We start from the raw sequence: 27,151 nt of genomic DNA on the forward strand, positions 1-27,151 counted from the left end.
CCCGAATTAAGTGCAACATGAGATGCAAGGTAACTGATACCCTACTTATGTGTTCGATCAATGTAATACCTCTCTAGCCCAGAGCCAGATTCATTGGGCTCCAAACCATAGGATTTATAAACTGGGCGCTACACTTCCTTTATGCCTCATATAAATACTATGACAGTAAGTAACTTCCACTACTTTTGCCTATTTCAGTGCATCCTGATTTCCTAATTTCTCCAAATATTTGCCATGATTCTTATTGTCGTGTCAATTCACCTGGACTACTCTCCCACTTCTCCTCCTTCTTGCCTACCAGAACTATGACCGAGCCTTGGCTGTGTAGTGGTCTTTATAGATGTCATAAATAACAAACAAGACCTACTCAGTTGCCATGTGGTTGATACATTAGTCATACCTATGAGTACACCGCATTCACTGCAGACATACCATGTCGCTTAAAGCAATACTGTTAGCCACTGCACTATAGCAGTTTGGATGACAGTGTAGAGGTGGGTGCCTTGTAGAGATAATCTGTGGGGCAAGAATGCAGCACCCTTATTGCAAATTGGTAAGGCAGGTCTGGGGAAAAAGACTAGTGATTCCAAGATAAAAAAACACTGACTGGAGAATAGAGCTGTCATGGACAGATTGGTGAAGGTGGTGATCCTAACAGCCCTTTCCCACATGAGGCATGGTTCATTTGTTAAAGCTCTGGTTGTAGCATAAGAGGAGCTGGAAAACTTGGGCAACTCTGATGCTCCAAGCATGAGCTGGCCTGTGGACCAAAAAAACAGTTCTGAGGGATCCCTGAGTGTATCGTGACAAAGTTGTTTATATAGCAGTGTTGAAGATACCAATAGGGTGAGGCACTCATTTAGAAGTACCACATCCAGATGAAGGTTGGAGAGAGAACTTAGAATGGGGAGCCATCTGGCGGAGGATGTTCAATGTCTGACAATTTGTTTTGCTGGGTATTAGAAACTGGGTTTCTGGTTGGTGGAGGTATGCTTCCTGTCAACACAAGAACCACAATCCTAGTCAGGGTAAGTCACAAACACACCCTAAATTAACCTGTGCTCACCCATGGTAGTTTGGCACATAGAAGTCAGGCTTAACTTAAGAGGCAATGTGTGGGCTACATAGGGCCTACCCTATTGGTAACCTATATGTAATAAAGGGGGAGTTTAAGGCTTGGCAAGGGGTTGCAAATGCCAAGTCGACATGGAAGTGTAAACTGGTCACACAGGCTCTGCAGTGGCAGGCCTGAGACATGTTTAAAGAGCTACTTGGCACAATTTTTTTTATTTTTATAGTGCTACTCTTCCGCAGGTAGGGTGTCAGAGCGCTTTACATCACATGTACACATTATACATTGACAATAAATCGTGTGTGTAAATAAGTGTGCAGGATGTGTTACATCAGACAGTGAGGGATACAAACCTGTAGGAGTCACATGTCCCTCATAGCTCACTGTGCTATATTAGAAGAATTACAATGTATGAACTGCAAGTAACAAGAGGTTCCCCTTGTTAAAAGCAGTAACCCACTTACCTAGCTACATAAAATACAAATATGTCATGTGCATATTACATGGAGTGCTTTCTAGGGCACTTTTTAAAATAAACTTTTTTATTCAAACCATATCAACAACATAATATAAACATTGTGTTGAAACCTGGGTGCAGAAGGAAGGCCGCATACAAATACTATCATAGTGTTTCAATCAGAACCCATCACAGCAAGTGGTGAGGTACAGAACAAAACAGAGGAAGGTCATAATCAAGTTTTAATCCACACAATGACATTGTAGTAGCAGGGAAATGCAGTCAACAAGCAATCTAATTGGCGCATTATTTCAAAAGCAATTAATCACATCATTAACCATCATTTTCATCATCTTCGTCACGCAAAGCACCCTCAGGATCCAGAAAACAAGCACACAAGTCTAACCATACTTCCACATCCTCCTGAAGTTTGTCGTCAGTTCTACTACTCTTCATATGGATCTCCTCTGCCAGGGACCACTCCGCCACATATCCCTCTCATAGTAAGCCAGCGAAGGTGCCCTCTGTCCCATCCATGTAATAGCAACATGCTGCCTGGCCAATATCAGCGCTAATTGTAGGAACTTATAAGTCATCTTTCTTCCCTTGGGTCCCACCATATTATCCAACAGGAAAAACTGAGGCAGGAGGGTTCCCTGCAGTGGCGTGGAACGAACAATTCTACTGACCACCGAGTCCAATAAGCATGCACTAGTGGGCAAACCTCAAGCCAAGTGCATGGAATCTGCCCCTTTAAAGATACAACGGGGACAGGAAGAGGCTTGGTCAGGATATTAATGGCTTTGTTTTAAGGGTGTCATATAAGTACTATGAAGGAAATTGAATTGAGCGAGCTTAAACTGTGTGTTAACAGAAACTGTTCGAGTCAGAACACACACTCTGCCCCATTCCTCATCCACAATTGGTTCACCCAAGTCATTTCCCGAGCTCGCAATGGCCCATGAGCCACATCTGCCCCCATGGCCATATATACAACAGAGACACCAGATGTCGCCCCATTTCACAGGGCAACATGACCTGCAGAGTGCCTGACACAGGAGGGGCTGCTGCAAAAGTTCTCCAAGTCTCCCTGGCGAACTCAGCCAAGCAAGCATAATGTAAAAAGTGTCCAGTTCCTACATCAAACTTCAGCTGAGCATCTTCAAAGGAGATATAGGTCTCATTTCGATCTAGTTCTCCAGAAGCATCACAGCCACCCTCCCACCACGCCTGATATGTCATGTTGGCCTCCAGGTGTCAAAGCGGGGCAAGTATCCATACCAGCATTTCCCTTTGAAAGGGAGCCCCACGAAGCACTACATTGACCAACTGCTGCCACACTCAGACTGTTTGCCTGACCACATAAACTGGTCAGCATACACCCTGGACCCTTCCATCAATACACCACAAGGTCCTCAGCACACACGGCCCCTGCCAATAAATGTTTTTTCCAATTGTCTCCCTCCACCAGCCATCTTGCCACATGTTGCATCATTGCTGCACCTCCAATCCTCCACCCTCATAGTTTCTCATCAGTGTTTTCCTGACTACTCTACTGCGCCCACCCACCCATACCAATGAGAAGGGAGTCCAATTTCCTAAGACCTAAGTGGGAAGAGGGCAAAGGAAGTGCTGTATGATACAAAGACAGTGTGGTAGCAGTACCATCTTGGAGACAGCAAACCTACCTATAAGCTAGAGCGGCAGGGTGTTCCGAAAGGTAACCAAGGACCAAAGGAAGTCCGATACTTGGCACATATTATATTGCATCTGAGCCTTCCTTGAGTGAGCAACCATAATACCCAGGTAGCAAAATCTGTCCAACTCCTATCAGACGCCCAAGTCCGGTAGGCTCTCCAGCAGCGACCTCAACAGTGCCGCAAGTGGAAACAGCAACAACTTTCTCCTGTTCGGACACAACCCTGACCCCACTCTAAAATCATCTAAGATACGCAGTAGTTCTCCAAGTGACTCCTGTGGCAACCTGACATAAACCAACGCATCATCCGCGTACAGCGACCCAAGGTGTCTCACCTCGCCAACAGGTATGGCCTACCGAGACAGGTCCTGGTGAACCCTGATCGCCAGGGGCTTCAGAGCTAGAGCGAACAACAAGGGCAAGAACAGGCAGCCCTGCCTAGTGCCCCGTTCCAATTTCCAGCAGTCAGAGTAGAGGGAACCCATCCTGATCTGCACCCTTGGACTAGTATAAAGTAACCAGATCCAGGCACGGACCTTCTTCTTACCACACCCAAAACCCACAGTACTTCCAAGAGGTATCCGCTATCAACCATATCAAATGCCTTTTCAATGTCTACCACCACCAAGGCCATCTCCTCGCCGGCCCCCTCTACCTCATGCAGAATGTGTGTGAATCTCAAATTCATGCCTGTATTACAGCCAGGGATGAACCTGCATTGATTTTCTTCTTTTTTTTCCCAAATCTTTATTTTTAATGTAGCATTGGTCTTCGTGAACCAACAGGCTAATTAACATTTTACAGAGGACCTTCACATCAGGGTCCGCCTAATCCCCCCCAGGCTTAGGCATCATACAAATCTCTTATAACATCATGAGACACACATAATTATATATTGATTCAATAACAACAAAGTAGTATGAAAAAATAAAGGTGAGAAGGTGGTTCTTCTTGTAGTGGATTTAATATTATCGCTTCCGAGCGAGTAAGCTGCAAGCCGGTCTGCATCTTACTCGGTCGGACGCGAGCACTGATACTTCACTAGGGATGAGTATCCCACATAATTCAAAAGAACACTCAACTGATTCTAAGGTGGCAGCACGCCCACTGTTTAATTACGAGAGATTTTTTGTTCCCGGGAGGATTGTCCTGGTTTATGGCAGAGAATATACTAAAATACTGAAAATATTTAGGAAATCAGTCTTATCGTGTTCTGAGATTCAGTGATAAAGCATACAAACTTCTGGGGTGAAGTAAACTAATGGGCTTAAGGATTATACAAATGACTCTGAAAACTAAATAGGCTTGAGAAAGTCATGGGGCCACCCCCCAAATACGACGTAAGACATGTTGGCTAAAGGGCTAAACCTCACATGATCTACTTAAGAAGAAGTGGAAGTACTGAATCCACTACAAGAAGAAACACCTTCTCACCTTTGGTTTTTCATACTACTTTGTTGTTATTGAATCAAGATATAATTATGTGTGCCTCATGATGTTATAAAATGTAGACCAATCCTAGGATTGTATAAGGGGGAGTGGGGCGTACATACCCTTCTTGAGAGCCCCGTGATGAAAACCTTTGTCATTAAGATGAATCTGTGACTGTTAATAGAGCGCCACGCACCTATCAAATGCCCAACAGAGTCTTTGATCATACAAATGTCTCCTTCCCTCATGGTCGGGGGCAACACTCGCCTGACGCGCGCTTCCATAAATACCTCCATAAGTACCTCAGTGAGAATGGCCAAGTAAGACTGATAGAATTCTGCTGGGAGCCCGTCCCCTCCAGGAGCCTTATGTTTAGGAAGCAATTTTAGTGCCACCCTCAGTTCTTCCAATGTGAGGTCAGATTCCAGTTCGAGACACACCTCCCTCCTTCCCACTGAGGGGAGAGTGAGCCACCCCAGGAAATTCTATATATTTACCTTAGTGATCCCTGGGTCTCTCTTCTATACCCCCTCCAGGTGGTGCCAGAACTTAACCACTACCACTTCCCTTTGCAGGATCCAGGCCAGGAGCCTCCCAGACTTGTCACCCTGTCTATGAAGGTGCTGCGATACTGTATCAGTGTGAACCTATCAAGCCTGTCCCAAATATCTGTTATGTGGCAGGGCATTGCCACCTCCTCCCTTCGTCCTCCCCATCAACCAGGTCCCCAGCCTGAAACCCCACTAAATCTGTCTCTCTCTCTCCTTAAGCTCTGTCTGTACCCTGCATGTTAAGTTCATGCTTTGTCAATCAATCAATCAATCAGTGACACTTGTAAAGCGCGCTACATACCCGTAGGGTCTCAAGGCGCTGGGGGGGGGGGGTGCCGTTTCTGCTCGAACAGCCAGGTCTTCAGCTTCTTCCTGAAGGAGAGGTGGTCTTGGGTCAGGCGCAATACTGCCTTTATAGCCTCCCACTCGGTGACCCTGCAGGATGCACTCCTCCAATTGTGAGCCATATACTCCGTCGGTGTTAGTGTCAGTACCTCTCGGCCCTCTGAACCAGTAAGTACATCCACTGGGAACCTCCAGTGGGGACCCCACTCCCAATCTCAAATCACAACTACCTAGGGTATTGTCCGATAAACATCTAGCCAAGTAGGACACATTACCTCTCTTGTCTTCCAGAAGCCCAGCCATCACACCTGATCCAATCTGCTATATGTATTATGCCTGAGGGAACGACAGGTATACACCTGACTCTGCCGAAAATGCGACCTCCACACATCAACCAGTCCCACGCTCTGCATCACTGCCTTCAATGCAGGAGTCAAGTGAGGCTTCACGCCTGGCGGGGGGAATCCTGTCCAAATACCCATTCAGCATACAGTAGAAATCACCCATACACAGCAGTGGTGCATCCAAATCCCGGCTAACCAACTATTGAATACCATAAAAATAATCCAGATCATATGTGTTAGGCGCATAAGTATTGAGGATGGAACTGTCCCGTCCATCCAGCAAACCCTGAAGGAGCACATAATGGCCCCCTACATCTGCCTCTGAGTATGTTATGTTATGTTATGTTACTTGGTATTTATAAAGCGCGCGGCTACTCCCAGGAGTGTCCCGGCGCTAACAAGGAAACCCGTAACAGCAGAACCCTCAAAAAGTCAGACACCAATCATCAAAACAACAGCGTTTTTAATTTATGACGAAAATGCAAAAGATTATTTTCCCCACGCAACTCAGTGGGTAAATTATTCCAGAGTGCAGACACACATACCTGAAAAAACCGACCTCCCATCCGAGTGCGATAGAACCTAGGGGTCAATAGCAAACGGGAGGATGAGGACCTTAGATTACGGGCGGGGACATAATGCGAGCATCTAGCATTTAGATAGGAAGGGCCGATGTCATGGAAGGCCTTGAAGGCAAGTACTAATGCTTTAAAAGCTACCCTTTTACGTACAGGGAGCCAATGGAGTGATCTAAGCAGAGGGGACGTGTGCGTACGGCGATCAGCTGAAAAAATTGCTCGGGCAGCAGCATTCTGGGTCACCTGCAGCCGATTAAACAAATATTCCGGAAGACCTAAATAAAGAACATTTACGTAATCTAGCCGAGAAAGTATCAAGGCTTGTACGACGATCTTCCTGTGGGACATAGAAAGCAGAGGTAAAAAATTACGCAACATCCTGAGTAGTCCAAAACAGGTGCCCACCACAGATTGAACCTGGGCGGCCATGGAAAGATTGCTGTCCAGTTTAACACCCAAGTTCTTCACCGTAGTGGCCAGGACGGTTGGAGGTGACATATCCGATGGCCACCGTTCACGCCAATCATCATCTGGTGAGCAGCCGAAGAAAATCATTTCTGATTTTTCAGAGTTACATCGAAGGTGGTTAATATTAAACCAATCTAACACCGCCGAGAGGCACAAATTAATCATCTTCCCGTCCAATACTTCCCCTTTGGCACATGTGAACAGTAGTTGCGTATCGTCCGCGTAAGAGACGATTTTAACGCCAAAAGATTCAACCAGCTGTGCCAGGGGAGCAACATACACATTAAACAATGTGGGGCTCAGGATAGAACCCTGAGGAACTCCCGCATTCATAGATTGGATGGGGGCCTCAAAGGGAGGGGACCAAACAGCTTGCTGGTGATTGGTAAGGTAAGACCGAAACCATTGTAAGGCATTGCCTCCGATACCGCACCTCCAAAGACGATCGAGAAGAAGGTCATGGGGAACGGTATCGAAGGCTGTCAGAGAACATGGGGTACCAGGTGCCACTCAAATCAATACTCCCCTGGTGTACATGGCGTAAGAGGCATGATAGCACTGGCCCTTCCATTTCTTAGCTATTTTTTCAGCTTCTGTATCACTTAGATGTGTTTCCTGAGGACAATCCACATGAACCTTGTGGCGTTTCAGAAAGGATAACACCCTGTACCATTTAGTATAAGATCCCAGTCCCCTGACATTCCAAGTCAAGAATCTGTACCTATCCCCATGCGACCATGATAAGAAGACCAGCAACTGCCCCTTGATCAGCAATCCACAACCATCCAACACACCTACAACAACATACCACAAACAACATCCCACAAACAACCCCCCACCCACGGATTCTTATAGGAAAACCTAATTCCTACACACATCCACCTACATTAAGTGCCTGGACCAACACTTGCCCCCATACCCTCTCCAACAGGCATAGGGCCATGACGCTCAGCCCCAACCCACCCAACCCAGCCATAAAAGAGAAAAAGTGGTGGAAGAAATAGTGGGGGAGGAGGGGAAGCTAGCAGAAGAAGTGGAAAAAAGGGAAAAAGGGGGAAGCAGAAGGTAAAGAAGGTCGTACCTCCGCACAATATAGAACAGGCAGCTCAGTACATCATAAAAGACCCCCTCTAGTCATGGATGTCCTGGGGTAAGCACCGAGGTGACTCCCCAACCTTCCCCCCAGCAGACATCAATCAGGAAAATGACAAATAAACATCAGGTGTGGGGGCAACCGGCCCTTGGCAACGCCACACACCACATTCAGGCAGCAGTCACACTCTGGTGTCTAAGAGTTCTCTGGTTCAGACAATGTTTCAGTAACAGTTATAAGCCCCATGCCATCATCAGTAGGGCCTAAATGTGAGATGAGGCAATTTCTCCAGGATGATGCCTGTGTGTCTCACACTGCCATCAACTGCATGAAGCCATCCTCCTGGATCATAATTTAGCAGTGGACTGGGGGTCCGCCTCCTTCCATCCACCTTGGGGCCAGCCTCCTCTAGTGCCCCGTCCAGAATCCACAGCCGGCTCCCCCACAACTTCCTCTCTGGAGCCCCAGGGAGGCTCCATCCCATAGCTACAACAGGCAGTCCCATACTTCGTCAGGGCATTCAAAGAAATGCATCTTCCCTCGGGATATGACTGTCAGTTTGAAGGGATACAGAAGAATAGATTTTAATTGCATCAGCCTGAACTTTTGTTTGATGGTCCAAAAGGAATTACGCTGTTTGTGTACTTTTTCTGGTATAGTCCGAGTAAATAACAATCCTATTGTTCTCAAACAATGGAACCTCCTGTCCTCTAGAGGCTCGCAGGATACAGTCTCTATCCCAAAAGTTTAGGGTTTTAACTATAATCAGAGGGGGCAGTGGAACCAGCGCCCTGTGTGCCTGTTCAACCAGAAAGAGCTCCGAGCTCCGACAGTTCCCTAGGCTGCTGATGTTGTTGTATCCAACCCTCAAAGAACTTTTCTAAAGATGCCCCTTCCACCCTCTCTGGGAAACGCAGCACCCTAATGTTACTGCGGCAGACACTGCTTTCGTCATCTTCCCCCCTTTGCTCCAGCTTGCGGTTCACTGAGGTAATCTTGGCCACTTTGTGCTTAGGCTGTGAAACAACCCCTTGCAGACTTTCAATGTTACCCTCTGCCTCCGTCACCTTGTCGGCCACTTTTCTCAGGTCAGCTCAAAGCAGATTACCATCAATAGAGACAGTCTCAATATTGTGCTCCATTGCCGTGTGTGAACCCTGTATCGCTACCAGTAGGTCAGCATGAGAGGGGTCCCCATCCCCTCCAGGGAAGTATTCCTTGACTCCGAAACCCCCAGCTGAGTGATCTCCTGTGAGGGCTATCTCAGCATGTGGTACTGCGTAATAGTGTTAGTAGCATAGGAGAAGTTGACCTTATTCTTCCCCATGGTGCACAGTACGTCTCAGAAATTAGGGAAACCCCTCCAATCCGAAACTCCAGATGGATAAGCGATACCCCTAAAGTGTGTATTCCCCAGATGACGTCAGCAGTCTCAGGGGGGAAACAAACTTTACAGCGCAGTCATTACATCGCACTACCTTTACAATGCAGTCATTACATAGCAACATCCTTTACACCGTATGTCATTACAACGCAGCCATTACATCGCATGTCACTACAACTCATGTCATTACAACGCATGTCACTACAACGCATGCATTACATCGCAAGTCATTACAACGCATAGTACCCTTACACTATCCAACACTTACCCTAATGTTGCACTCACTGGAGTTAGAATAGTAAGTTTTACCCCTACCCTATCCAACACATGCCCTACTGTTGCACTCACTGGAGTTAGAATAGTAATTATTCCCCTACACTATCCAACACTTACCTTAAATGTGATGTAATGGTATGCGTTGTAATGGTATGCATTGTAATGGTATAATGCGATGTAATGGAATGTGTTGTAAAGGTAGTTTCTAAAAATGCGATGTAATGGCATGCGATGTAAAAGAATGCGTTGTAAAGGATGTAGCGATGTAAAAACTTCATTGTAAAGGCATGCGTTGTAAATGTATGAGTTGTAACGTCATACATTTGTCTCAGGGTGACCCAAAGGCAGTCCAATGGTGATCGACCACCCCTGCAATAGCTTTTGTGCACACAAGTGAGAAGTCTGTCCTGCGAGTTATTCCAGGCCTCATAGACTCACAGTCCTCTGCCGTAATCCGGCCCACTACCGGAGGCCTCCTCAAGGTCCCCAGGACCAGCACGGATCACCTGCTCATCAGCATCCCCCGTACCCACCGGAGCCAGCTTCTCCAGGCCAAGACACTTACGTGCCCCCGCTCCTGTTACCCGAAGCCTCACCTCTGACGCATCAGGGTCAAGCCAGACCACACTGCACTCCTTATGGATCCCAGAGGGGCACCCCTATGCCACAATTCCAAGCTCGTCTCAAGCAACAGTTTTTCTCATCATCTTGGGGCATTATGTAACAGGGGTCCAGCAATACTCAACTATGTACAAGTCAGGGTAGGCTCACCGTCCATGTCGAAGTTAGGGAGTAGCCCCCCTCGGTGCATTTTATTTAGTGTCTCTTGACCCCTAAAAGAAAATGAAGGAGGGATGGGGGAGGAAAGTGCAATCTATACTGGATCATTTCCAGGCCTAGCTAGGCCCAACAGCTACTCACACAGTCCTGGGACCCGTGCAGGGGGCCCTCGTCACTCAATGGCAAGGCCTTGCTGACACACAGCAGTCCTACCGGCAACTTCACCAGGGACCCTCCTAACAATGCAGTCTGTATGCCGATCATGCTGATTCTCCTTCTGATGTGTGCTTGCCAGGGTCTCGTCCCAAGAACCAGAAGACTGCTGGTGCAGGTAAGTTTCTGAGGTCCACTGCGGCGGTGCTTTCTTCCCCTACATGCCTGTCGATGCCGCCACTGCCAGCCATGCAATTCTTCAGAACCGGCCCGAGCACTCAGAGCGCCCCGTCCAATTGGAGCCCCGCCAATTCAATGCCTTAAGAAAGGGAACGAGGCTCCAGCTCTGCTTGGTGGAATGGATTCGACGTGCAATGCACTCTGCGGCCGCTCACTTCGTGGGCCCGGTCCTATCGAGTACCACTCAGCCGGCCCACTAGTATGATACACACGGGGAAGGCTCTCCAGAGCGGGCCCGATCTGGCCTGTCCCAACCCCGAGTTTTACCCGCTGGCAAGCAGGGGAGAGAGCTCCCCCGGCACCGCTGCCGCTTACAAGATTGTGTCTCTGCACTCAGCAGTTTCAGGCCTCCCACACCTCTAGACCTTGACCAGGCAGCTGACTGATCACCAATCATGGGGCCGCCCTCAGTGCCATCTGATTAAAATTCTACACCCCTTTAAGGACAGGGGGTAATACCACAGGATGCCATTCTCTGCTGTCTGGATAACAGGAAAGTGAAGCAGGGTTGCGGACGATTAGGCTGAGTGGGACGGGAGCTAAAATCGGCTACATCCTGTCAGCCATCTTGCCAGGCCACGCCCCTCATTTAAAGGGCTGCTTAAGTGGGTGGCACAACCAGTGCTGCAAGCCCACTAGTAGCATGTAATTTACAAGCCCTGGGCACATGAATTGCACTTTACTAGGGATTTATAAGTAAATCAAATATGCCAATAGTGGATATCAATCAAAGCATGTTTAGGGAAGTGAGCACAAGCACTTTAACACTGGTTAGCAGAGTTAAAGTGCACAGAGTCCTAAAGCCAACAAGAACAAGGTCAGTAAAAGGGGAGGATAAAGGCAAAAAGTTTGGGGGTGACCCAGCAGAAATGGCCATTTCCAACACAGGGAATAGGATGAAGAGATTTGCATATCTCAAATGGACAATCGGTACACATTGTGAATTAACATGGCCACATAAGTGGTTAGACTTTTAACATGGAATGCGTGTGGACTTATTGAAAGAGCTTATCAGTGGATGATGCTAGCACACATCAATAGACTAAACATAACCCATTATTATGAGGATCAGAAAGGACCCTTCCTCAGAAGTGTGCTGTCTCAGAATGATGTGAGCATGAAAACTAGTTGGTCTGATACCAGGACATGGAATGTCAAGCCTGCTGAGTGAGCTTCTTTAAAGGATGCAAGATGTTAATTGGTTATGAATGGCTCCCTCTAAAAAATGTCTGAACATATTGTCTCTAATTTCAACCAGGGACATCCATAGCCCTGCTTCAGACTTAGTTGTTTAGCTCAGTCACATTGGATATCTCCAGACAGTACTTACACAGATAATTTGCTAATCTAATTTACAAGAAACCCTGTCAGGCATTTCTCACTACCAGTTCTCTGTCTATTGTAAATTTCTCACCCAGACTGCAGCAGTGAAACACTATCTTTCCTCTGTCATAGATTAGATCGAACGGATAACACTTCAATGACATCTTTCTGGGTTAGTGGCAGAGGCTGGAGCGCACATTTTGTGGGCTGATTAAACATCCTTTGCAGTCTGGTTTATTTATAAATCTGAGAGGTTTTTTATGTCTCCACTACTATAATGCCACGTAGCACTCAATTAGAAAACTACTTGTCGAGTTACGTCCTAGTACATAATTCTTTTCACAACACGCGTTCATAATATTTGTCCCTTTGATCCCGAATAGCAGAACTAAATAATTTGCTTCTATAGAAGATATTGCATTAACTTAAGAAATGTGTATTCTAGATCTGGCAGCAGAACCACTGCCAAATCAAATATGCCTCAATTTTATATGAGCAGCAGCTTCCATTGGTGCAGCGGGTGCAGTGACACCGGGGTCCAGAGCTCTGAAGGGCTCACTGAACTTTGATTATTGCTGTATTTCACGGTTTAAACAGTGCCCAGTGGGCCCATTTCCTTCCTTGCACTAGGGCCCATCACACGCTAGCTACGCCGCTGGTGAGCGGAATTGCTCCCGCTTTGATTGGCGAGTCTGTTTATGCGAGCTCCCCTGTGGTTATGTGAATGAATGAGTGTACGAATGTGAGGAGTCAATGAATGAATGTACGAGTGAATGACTGATTGCACGGATTGGTGAATAGGTGAGACAGGACATTCACAGTTCGTGAAATGCAGAATTCAAGTGTTAGCAATTTCATGGATGGGTTTGGTAAGCTGAATGCCTGAATAAATGGATGGATGGAATTATAAGAGGATACACTGGGCTTGATTCACAATGATTTATTTTATATAGTATATCTGGTCCAAACAGATATCAGGGCACTTTACATAGAAATATTTAAATAGGGCATAGTGATGTGTAGGAAAGAACAACAGAGAAATGTTAACGAGAGCCATGATGAAACGAGACACTGCAACATTCATTCAGAAATGGTCGAAACAGATGGACCTTCATATGCTTCCCGGAGGTGATTAGAGGGCTAGGTTCTCTTTGGTCTGATAGAAAACAGTTCCAGGAGGAAGCAGCTGCTCAGGAAAGGTGTTGTTTTTGTGCATTGGCCAAGTAGATTGGAACTTCCAGAAGATTTAATTCTCAGCTCGTCAGCTATCCTGAGTCACAAGAAGAGGTGACTCTTTAAAATAATCAGGTTTAATTGTGAATGGCTAGTGTAAGTCGCACTGTATTTGGGTGATGTGAGCAAATGTGTACGTATGTATATGGTATTTCTATAGCACAAACCTAGCCAAAGAGGCAGCAGAGCGCTGTACTTGATCGGTGAAAGGCAAGCTTAAAGCCAGCGAGTAATAAGATAGGAAGCTGCGTGGTGGACGGTTAATGTATTGCAATGTAGTATTTTCTAAGCGGTGCCTCTACAACTCTTTCCAAAATTGGAGCAGTGTTTATGCGGTCCTGATGGATACGGGCATGTTGTTTTTTATCCTTAGTGCATGAAAAGGCCTTTAGTCATTTATTTATTTTTATTTCAAAGATTTTATTGGTTTTATGGGATACAAAAATACAAAGCGGAGGAAAAAAGGGGGGTATTGGACAGTCATAATGAGGATAATGCTTGTGGTACATAAGTATATTCAAGAGTAAAACAAGACGTAATCAGCTGGGTATATATATAAATCACAGATGAATGTTCAGAAATATTAATGAAGGTAAAAACACAGGGGGAAGGGTCATGGGGGAATGAGTGAAAAGGGGATAACAAAGGGTTTCGCAGGGATATACGGGATAGAAGAGGGGAATAGACAGAGATGTCCATGGTAGACTACTGCAACTGATGTGGGGGTAGGTATTCTTTGCTAAAACACCTGGCACTTAGCAAAATGAGGCGGGTTGTTTTGGCGTTACCGTTGGGAGGCATGGTAGTGTTATATACTCAAAGAGGTTTGATTTTTTGCATATCTAAATTTATTTTATTCCATAGTTTCTGAGATATCTGACAATTGTAGTTGTTATTAGAAAGTATGTTGTCGGCGCTTTTCGTAAAACAGACCCATGCCCACCAAGTATCGTATGAGAAGCTTTGGAATGATTTTCAATTGCATAATATGTTCTTTATTCCTAATGTCAGTAGGAGGTCCATGAGACACATTTCTTATTGATTTCGTTTCAGAGAGGGAGAATGGGACCAGGGACCGAAGGTGACTGTGTGGAAATTCAGGGATATCTCGAAGATGAATGTTGCGTTTATGGTTCTCTGAATTTTATTTCAGAAATAGTGGAGTTTTCTACATTGGAAAAACACATGGGAAATTGTGCCTGGAGAGTATTGGCAGTTCCAGTACCTGTCTGAGTCTAGAAGCCCTAATTTGGAGAGTTTCTCAGGTGCCCAGCACACTCTGTGCAGTATCCAGTACTTAAATTGTTAGAGTTGGAGAGATTTTATTTTTGAGGGCATATGTCCTTACCTTTTTCAATGATGGGTCGTCTAGGTTTGGGATTGCGGAATTAGGATTGGATTCGGTCCACTTAGTTAAAATTTCGGACATGATTCTTTTGCTGGTGCCGGAAGAGTTTAGGGGCATATGCATCAACCAAACTAATACCGATTCCTTAATAGCGAAAAATAAGGAATCGCCATTAAGGAATCGGTAATTGGCATGCATCAACAGATTCGGTTAAATTTAGCGATTCCTTAAAAATCGCTAAATTTACCGATTCCTTAATAGCGGGGCACGCAAACGGCCCCACTAGCAAATAGCGAGTTCGGTAATACCGATTTGGCTAATAGCGAGTTCGGTAATACCGAATTAGCAATTACCGAATCGGTAATAGCGAAATCGCAAATTGCCGCGTCGCTCCGGGAACAGGCTGATGACATCACCAACCAGGAAATACTGCTGCCCCACCCACATAGCCTCGACAGAGGAGCAGACAGGAGCTGGAAAGAAGGACAGGCTGTGCAGAGTGAGGCCACACAGATTCTGCCATTCACAGCACACATCCATCAAGTCGCAGGAAGTGCCATCCAGCGCTGAATCTGCACGCAAGCGCAAGAAGAAGTTTTCAGACAGGGAGCTGGAGTACCTCATCGAGGGAGTGTCCAGCAAACACGACCGCCTCTTTGGCAAGCTGTCCCTCAAGGTGCCTGAGACCGAGAAGCAGCGCATCTGGCAGCGCATCCGTGAGAGGGTCAATGCGGTTGGCGTCACTAGCCGCAGCATCGACGACCTTAAAAAACGGTGGTATGACCTCCGGAAGCGCGCAAAAGAGAGGATTGCTGAGAGGCTCCGGGAGGCAAGAAGGACTGGAGGCGGAACAAGCACTGCACCATCCAACACAGCCCTGGAGGACCTTGTGGAAGGGACGATAGAGCGGGAAGCCGTCGTGGGGGTGATCCAGATGGACACACGTCCGGCGCAGCCACAAGTGCCCAAGGTAAGATGCATGCCTGTGCCACACCCAGCATAGCGTAAATCCATACCCATGCCCCCAGCCCAATCTCACTGTGTCTGCAGCTCTGGCACAGACAGTTCCACACATGACACTACTGCATCTTGGGAGTTGTAGTCTAGTCAGCCCAGAGTGCAGGTACAGGCGTAAATCCTCACACAACACATATTTTGTACATGGCTGTAGACTGTTCATTTGTTGGACCACAGAGGGACATTGATGGGTACAACACTATGTAGGTGTAATCATCCCACTAATTATGCACTGTTTCACACACAGATGCATCACCTGGGGACTCTGACGACAGCGACCAGCTGATCATATCTGAGACACCCGTGGAGTCAGACCAGGAGACTGCGCAGGATGCGCACGCACCGCCAACACCTGCCACCCCACCAGCACCACCTCCACCAGCGCCACAATCAACGGCACCAGCACCAGTGCCACAAGCCAAGGCACCTGCGCCACAAGCCAAGGCACCACCACCTGCGCCACAAGCAACGGCACCAGCAAGCCAGCCTGCAGCCAGTACAGCCACAATACCGCAGAGGCACAGGCACCAAGTTGCGCCCCTGCAGGAGATGGCAACCCCCCCCCCGCAATTGGCACCCACGCAGCGCACATCCACACCACCTGCTGCACCACATGGAGGCTCAAGACACGCACGGCGTCACAGGGCCCGTCGCAGTTCCGTCTCCTCAGCTGACCAGGATGTCCCAACAACCTCTGCAATTGAGGAGAGGATGCTGCGCACACAGAACCTGCAGGGAAGACATGTGGCTAGTATCAGCTGCAACATCGTGCGCCTAGCGAGGGAGATGCGCGCCATGACTGCAGCAGTCACCGACATGGGCTCCGCGGTCAGGGACATGGGCACGGCGGTCAGGGACCAGACCACTGCGGTTGCTGATGGCAATGCTCAGCTCAGGGAGGAGGTACGTGAGCTCACCCGTGCCATCAGGGAGGGCCATGAGTCCCAGAGGAGGAGTAACCGGCAGCTAATGTTGCGTTCTGCCGCCGCTACCAAGGCCATACAACGGCACAGCAACTGCACCGCTGTGTTGGCACGCCGCACAGTCTCCCTGCAGGTGGACCTTGGGCACTTCTGCGGTGATGTTGCCAAGTCACTGGGACACATCACCACTGCTGTGGAACAACTTCAGAGCAGCACATGCAGTGCTGCAGCATTGGGAGGGGATGACACCAGTGAGGCTGCCTCCAGTGTCAGCAGCGTGTCACTGGCAGAGGCCAGCACCAGGCGCCGAAGTTCGCGTGCCTCCACGGGGACAGGCCGTGGTGAGGGTTTGGATGCACCTGAGCGGAGGCTTGGTGTACGTGTCAAGCGCCACTAGAAATTTGGACATGCTGCAGGTCCATGGTGGAGCAACCATGGCCATCCAATTTTTCTGTTTGCACAGGCCTGACTTTAAGGAACCTTTTATTTACATTTATGCAATCGGAGCATGATTCACAATGCTAGTTCTGTTGCACAATCCTCAGTGCTACTGTGCATTAAACAGTTGCACCCAACACCAACTTGTAATGTCTCATTTTACCCAGGGTCAAAAATGATTTTGCGTTATGTCTGTCCGCCTCCTATGGCCCTCTGCTGTGTTTGGGATGTGTGCCGGTCGTCGTTGGGCGGGTGGTTGGTCAGCCTGGGGGTCGTCATCCCTGTCCACCTCCATGGGTATCCCCCTTCTGGTGGCAATGTTGTGCAGCATTGCACATACAGCAATTATTCGACAGCATGTGTCTGGTTGGTATAGCATTGCGCCGCCAGTCTTGTGGAGGATACGGAAGCGGCTCTTGAGAATCCCAAAAGTCCGCTCTATCACATTCCTCGTGCTGATGTGTGCAGCGTTGTAGCGATGTTCCTGCGGGGTTGCTGGATTTAGGTATGGGGTTAGTATGTATTCCCGCAGGGCGTAAGCACTGTCACCTAGAAGATAGAAGCATAGACTTAGCATTGGTGATGTACATACATGTGTGGTGTTGGTGTGGGGAAGCGTAGTTCTACTTACCTAACAGGAGTCCCTCTCCAAATTCGCCATTGAGTAGTCGCCTGTGCATTCCACTGTTGCGGAAGATGTATGAGTCGTGTGTGCTCCCTGGGAATTGTGCCACTAGGTCCGTTATGATGTTGTTGGCATCGCACACAACCTGCACGTTGATCGAGTGGTATGACTTGCGGTTCCTGAAAAGGTACTCATTTGCTGACGGAGGGCATATGGGGATATGCGTGCAGTCGATGCATCCAATCACATGTGGAAATTGTGCCACCTGGTAGAATGCCTGTTTGGTGCGGTCCAACTGCTGTGGGGTTGTGGGGAAGCTGATGTGTCTGTGGAGCATTGTCAGCATGGCATCTAGGAATTTTTGGAAGAAGCGTGACAGTGCGCTTTGCGAAACACCTCCGGCAACCGCAATTACCCCCTGGAAACTCCCTGAGGCCAGTAGGTGCAGGCTGCATAGTACCTGAACGTGCGCAGGGATTGCATTTGTCCGGTGGGTCTGGTGCTGCAGTAATGGTTCCAGGTCTGCAATCAGGCGCATGATCATAGCGCGATTGAGGCGATATTTCTGGTACACCTCGTCCTCATTCTGGCCGAGCAGGGTTATGCGCAGTCTGAACACTCGCTCCTGGACCCTTCTCCTGCGCTGTCCTGCTGCATTGATCCGCATCCTCCTTGCAAGCACGTAGAGGGCAGCCATTTTGGGGGAGCCAACAGGGTCTCCTGGGCCAAATTTAAGGGTTTAGTGATTGCCTCAATCATTTGCACATGTAGGGTTTTTTTTTTGTTTTTTGTTTTTTTTTTTGTGACTTTACCTCCAGGTTTTGATTCCCCTTATTTAGCTCTGGCACAATAGCGAATTTTGGGATTTTCGTTATTAGCGAGTTTTGTTGCATTGGGGTGCGAATCGTTATTTGCTATTGGCAATTTCCGGGAGCTAATAGTGATTTCGGTAATTGCGAATTCGGTATTTAGCGATTCGGTAAATTAGCATTTTGGGTATTAGCGATTCGGTATGTTCGAGGTTATTTATTTAGCGATTCGTTATTTGCTCGGGTTTTGGGTTGATGCATTGGGATTGGGTATTTTTCACACAATACCGGGAGCTATTACCGATTCGGTATTTTACCGACTGGATTTTGGCTTGATGCATAAGGGTGACTGTGATTTATTTACTTATTTATTATAAAAAAATTGTTTTGCATTTTAACATTGAAATTTGTTGTGGGTGTAACAGGGACGCTGCATTGTAACATGGCCGCCATATGAACATGCTCCTCTGCTTCTTTGCCAGGCATGAATACTTTCAGTTTCAGAGCGGAACCTTGTGTCTGTGTTTTTTTTGCTGTCCTGTTAGGAATTGGTTTACGTGTTTGACCCACGTGTTGCTTTGCGCCTCCTGCCTAATTTGTTTCCTTGCTGACTATCTGCTATATGTGGATGTTGATGTCCCAGGATGGATGTTTTAGCCGCTGAGTTCGGATATCTGACTGATTTATAAATTGTGGAAGCTGCTTTGGGTAGTTCAGATAATTTAAAGTGAAGGGGAATCAGGTCAGGATTGTGTGGGGTGGGAATCTTTTTCACTGCGACTTTTAGTTTGAGGAAGTTATAGAATTCAATGTTCCCAAGGTTATGTGAGTTCTGGAAGTTTGCAAACGTTTTGGGTTGTGTTGGTGGGCCGATGTCTTTGAGGAATAAGATATTGTTTGATGACCAAGAAGACCATGATGGAGGTGCACCTTCAACTTTAATTTTAGCGTTCCCCAACGGGGACGTGTAATCTGAATTTTGGATTTTATGTGGAAGCAGTTTATCAATTGTCCTGTGAGCCGATATAGTGCCTTGAGAATAGAATGTGGGTGTTGTAGTGGGACAGTTTTAATTGTTAACAACGAAATTAGAGCATTTGGTATTGCCTGAGATTCTTCAATGTGAACCCATAACAGAGTATCTAATGTTTCAGGTTAGACCCACCAAATGGATTGTTTATTAGGAAGGCAATTTGGTATTTGAGGAAATTTGGAATGTTGAGCTTTTATTTAGTTTTAGTTTCTTGAGGACTATTCTTCCCTTCTTTCCTTTCCAAAGATATTCAGAATTTACGGCGTATATATTTTGGAAGAAGTTATTAGTTAATTGTATGGGAAGCATGGAAGTGATAACGTTTATTTGTGGTCAATTATCATTTTGATACATTCCACGCTACCCCACCATGTCATGAATTTTGGCAACCAGGCTGATAGAGTTTCTTTGATTTTCTTAAGGAGAATCTCCTCATTTATTTTCTTCTAGGTTATTTTCAAAGTGTATAACAAGGTAAATGATCTGCAAGGATTGCCAATGTCATTTGGTATTGTTGACAGGAGAGTTATGTTCTTTAGGGGGAAAACTTAGTTTTTTTCAAGGTTCAGGGTGTAGCCTGAGACCAGCATTTAGGAATTTATTACGGATCAGATTGCAGGGAGAGCGGTTTCAGCCTCTGATGAGAAAACAAGAACATTATCTGTGTAGTGTTCTCAATAGATATTCCTTTTATAAGTGTGTTGGTTCTGATGGAGACAAGCAGAGGTTTGATGGCTAAGAGGTAAGAAGGGGAGAGAGGGGACATCCTTGTCTAGTACCTTGTGCTGAGTTTCTTTTATTGGATAGGAACCCCTTAACTCTGATACGAGCCGAAGGTTGGGCATACAACACAAATGTTTCATGGATAAAGGGCACTTCAAGATTACATTTTCACATGGCAGCAAGCAGGAAAGGCCACGAGACCTTATGGGAAGGCCTGTACACATCCAGGACCATAGCCATTGTAGGTGATGTTAGACATTTAGATTTTTTATAATGTGGCAAAAAGTCGAACGTTGTCTGAGCTATGTCTACCTGTAACGAAGCCAGCTTGTGATCTGTGAACAAGGGATGAAAGGGTTCTCTCTAGTCTAGATGCCACGAGTTTTGCGTAAATTTTACAGTCCAAGTTTAGGAGGGAAATGAGTCTATAGTTTTTTACCTCAAAGGGTGCTTCCCCTCTTTTTGAATTATGGTAATGGTGGCTTCAGAAGTTGTACCTTTGATTTTGCCAGTTTTATCAAAGTGAGACAAGAGGGATTCCAGTTGAGTGGTCAGTTCATTTAGGAAGGTTTTATAGAAGCTGACCGAAAAGCCATCAGGCCCTGGTGCTTTGCCAAGTTTAAGGGAGTGTATTGCTTTTGTAATTTGAGAGCAGGTGAGGGGTTGACTCAGGGAGTTGAGGTCATGTTCGGAAAGAACTTGTACCTGAATGTCCTCCAAGTATTTATCACAGTCGGCAATTGATGTAGATTTGTTGAGATTATAGAGGTACTTATAGAATTCTCTGAAAACCTTAACTATTTCTAGTGGGTCTATGATGGTCGATCCTGTTTTGTTCCTAATAAATGAGATGTAGTTCTGGCTCTTTGTACATTTTAAGTAATTTGCTAGTGCCACGCCTGATCTGTTAGAATCTTTAAAAGTCTTCATTTTATTGTGCTGCACCCAGATGTGCACTGTGTTACTCACATTTTGTTAGAATCACCAATAAGAATATCTGCATTACTTTTAAAGTGCTATATGGAATAGGACCATACTACTTGAAAAAGAAATTCAATTGGTATTTACCATTGAGAACGGTATGCTCATCAGCAGCCAAAAATGTTTAGGTTTCGAAATTCAAACGTGTCTCCTGGGGTGGAGAAAGTTTTGTGAAATGTGCTTTAAAGTTTCGGAATGCCCTGTCTCTCTACTTTAATACTATGAACACCCTGCTCCCTATTAGCAAAGCTCTTAAAACATTTATGTTTATAGCCCAATGATTATTAGGTTTCAGTTTAATTTAGCGCTGAGACACTTCCAGATATACAAGCACTCGAGAAATTAATGTAATATTCTAATCATATTTTAGAGTTGTGCGTTTTTTATTAACTGAGAATTCCTTTCCTAGTTGTTTGATTGATTGTTCTAAATCACTGACTTGTTTGTGCTCTTGTTTATGTTAGACACAATCCTAATGAGGTCTCCTCTGATGGTAGCTTTCATGGCGTCAAATAGGGTATCTTTGAAGATTTCCGGGGTATCGTTCTCATGAAAGAAGTTAGTAATAGAGCTTTTAATTTTTTCAATAAATGATTGGTCTTTAAGGACTACTTTGTTGAATCTCCATTGAGTCTGCCTATGGGGGTATGGACGAATTTTGAGTCTACTGAGATACAGGCATGGTCTGAGATTAAAATTGGTTGGATAGATGGGGTGGAGGCAGCCAGGGTGAGTACATTATTTGTCAGTATACTGTCTATTCTTGAGAGGGTGTTGTGTGGATGTGAGAAGAAAATGAATCCACTTCTGGTCAGGTTGTGAAGGCGCAAAATGTCATTCAGACAATGCTTTTTACATAGGTTCCTCATTTGTTTATGTGATTTATTGGGTCTCTACTTGTATGTGGAGTTCCTATCCAATATAGTATCCCACGGGAGGTTAAAAACCCCTGCAAGGTGAAAGCTAGATTTGTTTGGTAGTTCACAGTGTTGTTCATTTAAAGCAACCCAGAATTCAGGGTCATCAGCTGTAGGGGTATATATGTTAACAATATAAAGAGAACTTTGATCTGCCATCATTGTTATAGGTTATGTCCACAATTTCTAACGTAGCTTTTTTTCTTATAAGGGTGATTACCCCATTTTTCTCCTTAGTGGCGGGGGAGGCAGTAATGCTATGTACCCTTTGATATTGCAGGGAGTTGCATTCTTTGTGTCCCAATTTTGTCTCTTGCAAAATAATTATATCACCATTAAGTTTAGTGCAGTAATCCTAGATTTCTCTGCGATTTACCAGGTGATTGATACCTTTTGTGTTTAGAGAGAGTACTTTGAGTGAATTGTTAGTCATGTTTCTTACTTGAGGCAATGAGGTCTGAGCTCACCCATGGCAGGTGTGGTATTAGGTCATATAACAGGAATAGTGGTCTTGAGTACTTCTGAACGCGCAGACATGTGAGGTATGCTGGCCACCTCTTGTGCTGTGATAGTATGTGAGCCAGTTTTTGATGTGAAGAAGTTTGAAGCTTATGTTTGTAACATCTGCAGGAAGAGGACATCATCTGTAAGGAAGGAGAAGGGGCAAGGAGAACAAGAATGTGAAGGAGATAAGAGATTGTGAGAAATAAAAAATCCATTAACCCACCCAGATACCACCCACTGAGTACCCTCCAGTTGATAGGGGGAGGTGGATGACCCCAGGGGTCTGGCCTCTGAGGAGAGGAGAGAGAGAACAGGAAGATCAGTGATCGCCGCTAGGAGAGAACATGGAACAGAAAGTAGCAATAACTATGAATTATTCCTAATGCATCCTTATGCATTCATCATTAAACATATTGTTGTCTAAACCGCACTTTCATCATATACCTGTATCATGATGCATAAGATAATCAAGAGTAACAGTAAATTATCTTTGTAGTTTTTATCTATATGATACAAAATGATACGTGTTAATCATAGTATCGGAGAAAAACATTTAAAAAAATAATTTATCTTTAGCACAGTATCGTAACATAACAAAACTGTACCAGGGTGCATGCGACAGTATCTTTGTGTACACTGCATCGTAAAGAATTTAACATTAAACATATTGTTGTGTAAACCACACTACCGGAATATAGCTGTATCGGGTTGCTCACAAAATGTGATAATATTTTTGACTTAACTTTAGAGCATATGCTATAATTTCCATTAACCATAATAACCATAGTAACCATAAGAATAGAACATACCTGTATTAGATTGCATGAGGTAACATGTAGGAGTGTGTTACTGAATTGTAGGAAGTGTGTGAAGTACGTTAACCTCTTCAGTGCCCATGACGAGATAGTCTCGTCATGGAGCACGGTCGCGCTGTGCCCATGACGAGACTATCTCGTCATGAACCCCACCCACTAATACAACGCCCGGCACAGGAGGGGGAAAGGGCGTGGCACAGAAGGGGTTAATTTACTAAACCATGCACAGCCATGCAAGGTGACTTTGCATGGCTTAGTAAATCCCAGTTAAGGACTTGCGATGACTTGCGTCGAACAAGGACAACGCAAGCCCTTAGTAAATTTGCCCCTAATATTTCGGCAAAGATTAGGCTGATTTTGCTGAGTGCCTCTCCGGTCCACCTAGAGGAATTCTCTGTTCCTTGCGATTTAATATTTGTTGGTTTGGAATAGTCTTTGATCTAGTGAGATGTCAATTCTTTTACCAAGTCCACGAGAAAATTCCCAAAATGTATTGCCTATATCCAAGGTTTACACAATAATCCTGGAGTTCATGTTTCAGTAATGGGGTATGATCTAGGCATTTCAAATCACAGCAGACACTAGGCAAGGTTGTATACTTCCCGCACTGTTTTTTTTTGTCTTAGGGTCTGATCAGGTCTCTGCCTGTGTGCAGATGGATGGCCTTGTGCAAGGGTTTCACTGGGAGAAAGAAATTGCTGATATGGTCTCACTACATGCAGATGACATGTCCTCTTCTGCGCTACCTAAAGTGGACACGCTGGAGACAGATGGATATGGTAAATGTGTATAGTGAGGTTGCTGGCCTGATAGTAAACTGGGATGAATCAATTATGGTTAAAAATTACGACATACAATTGTTTGCCAAAATATTGATCCAGGTACATTGTGCTACCAAAATATTGTGGATAAAATATTGAGAAGGTATGTATAGGTTTGGTTTACTGAACTCCACTTACACGTACCTTGACATGTATATCATCAACAACATATGTTTTGTATTGTATTGTAATTGCATTTATATAGTGCTTACTACCCCTGACGAGGTGTCAAAGTGTTTTTTCAGCGAGTAGCACGCTACTCCGGAACCCATGAAGGATTAGTGTTGAATTAGTATAGTGAAATATGAAAGTTATTTGAGTGGTGGATAGGTTAGTCAGTTATTTGGATTCAGAAGGATAGCGGAGGGATAGGAGAGGGGAAAAGGGTTGCATTTACATAGCACTTGTTACCCCTGATGTGGTGTTGAAGCGCTTTTTTTCAGCGAGTAGGATGCTACGCCAGTACCCATATTAGATTAGTGGTGAATTAGTATAGTGAAATATGAAAGTAATTTGAGTGGTGGATATTAGTCAGTTATTTGGATTGAGAAGGATATCCATATCGTCCAAATGTATGTACTTTGACAAGTTATATAATATATTGTTTTTGGGGGGTGGGGTTGGGGGAATCAGCGCTTGCTTCCTGTGTCTAAACTCTGTTCATTCCCTTTTATTTCCTGCTGCTCCCTTAGAAATCAACAACCCAGAAAATACGTTTTAAAAATCTCCCCGACTGCCGACTCATTGGCAGAGGCATAATTTATTTTAAAAACATAGCTGGTCGGTATAGAAGCCTCTTTACAAGTATCTGGCTGTTCCAGCAATAAAATGTCTTCACTTCAGGGGATGTATTACACATTAGCGCTGTTTGCACCCGGCACACCTTTCAAAGGTGCGCCGCGAGCGAAAAATGATAATGGGCCCCAATATGGTGTATGATCCCCCAGGGCAGCCGCGAACTCATGCTGCCCTGGGTTCGCGGCTGCCCACATTCATGTGTTTTCTCATTCATGTTAAAACACAGAGCAGCTGCTACGTGTTTTCACAGTGCAGGGGGGATTTAGAGATCCCCTTACAGGCGGGTGCACTGAGTGACTGCACCCGCCTGCAAAGGGAAATCTGGGGGGTCCATGGGACCCCCTTTGCCGCCTGCAGAAGGGTGCTGTCAGGAGGTGCACTGACAGTGCGCCACCTTTTAAACGGCTTCTTTGACTCTACACCTGCATCTGTAATATGGCGTGGGGTCAAAAGAGTTCCCCCATTTGCATCTACAATAGAAGCATACTAATGTCATATTGTGAGACTAATGAATCCCTTTCTAAGCTGTAATATAAACTATCGAACAGCTTTGTCACGTTTTCCTTTTACACAATAACAGGTTTTCCTCATTACCACCACTATTCCTTTTAGTGCTGTTATGCTATTGGCAAACTGGGGCTTCTGTACCCAAGTGTACCTTGTCAATAGTTCTTTGTGGCTTTCTACCAGGGGCCATATTGCAGAACATGCCCCTGCGGTGAAGTGAGCATGTGCACTCCCTTTGCGCGCCCCTTGGGCACATTGGTATTACAAAAGGGGCCGCAGACAAGTGTCTGCGGCCCTGTTGGAAAGTGGATTATAAGTAGGGGCAAATGTATATCTGCCATTGGCAATGAGGCCACTAACACAGTATAGGGCTCAGAATAGGTCTTAGAAAATTATTCCTATACTCAACCCTTGGTAGATTGGCTGTGAGCAGGCAGGCTTAACTTCAAAGACAGGTATGTAAAGCATTTAAAAACACCAATTCACTAAGTAATTAAGACACTAAATAAAAATCCAACACCGATTTCTAAAAATAGGAAATATTTGTCTCTTTTAAATGACACCAAAACAAAAAAGTCCACTGTAGGGACCCAGAAATATTAATTTTTAAGGATGTGTCACTTTCTAGTGCTTAGAAACCAACAGTGCCCCTTTTTGGTCATTTCATTGCCTCTGACTGGGACACACTCACATTTAGCAATTGTTCTGGAGGATATCTCACCAGTCTTGTGCAGCCCCCTCCAGCAGGCTGGGTCCTGGTAGAACTCCTTCCTGAAGTTCTTCTTGTGGCTCACAAAGTGTACAACACACAATCCAAGGTTCTGGAATCTCCAGGAAGGTCCTTGAAAGTGTGACACTTCAATTCCCACAATCCACTTGGACAAAACCCTTACAAATCCACTGGTAGTTCTCCAGGTTGAGGATTCCTCATGGTAATGTTCCAGGTGAGCTTGGTTAACCAGTATCTTCCGGGGAGTCCGCTCTTTAGGCCTTTTTTACAACAAGGTAATCCACAGGCTGTAGGTTCAGATGGTGCAGAATGTGCAGTCTTCAGAGTGCAGGCCTTAGGAAATGCACATCAAACTTCAAGCATGGCCCGTCTTGCTTTCTAAAGCTTCAAGCAGCAGATCTGAGGGGCTCTGCATTCTCAGATACTTATTCCAATTTTCTGGGTCAAGCAGGAAGTCACTCCTGTGCAATGGGCTTCATGGTACCACCCAAAGGTCTGACCACTTCATGCAGAGTGTGGCACTATTTTGTCCCAGAGTGCACCAATTCTTCCAAATTCATAATGGCTGATATTCCAGCAGGGAGAGAAGAGCTGGCTAAACACACCCCTAAATGGCTAATCTCCATAGTCTCTGCCCCTTGCATCTGCTCATTCCTTCATTAATCCTAGCATCTGGCTGGGGGTCAAAAGAGTAGGGTTGTAAATGACATGGTGTCTTCCCCTTCCCTTGAAGTC

General features: G+C 45.6%; 1 protein-coding gene across 1 annotated transcript in view; it reads left to right on the forward strand.

Moving 5' to 3' along the window:
* Nucleotides 1-27,151, forward strand: part of APBB1IP (amyloid beta precursor protein binding family B member 1 interacting protein) — a 788,839-nt gene that overhangs the window by 385,079 nt on the left and 376,609 nt on the right. The window lies entirely within an intron of this gene.

Source organism: Triturus cristatus, chromosome 10 (genome assembly GCF_964204655.1).
Source record: "Triturus cristatus chromosome 10, aTriCri1.1, whole genome shotgun sequence".
Lineage (NCBI taxonomy): Eukaryota > Metazoa > Chordata > Amphibia > Caudata > Salamandridae > Triturus > Triturus cristatus.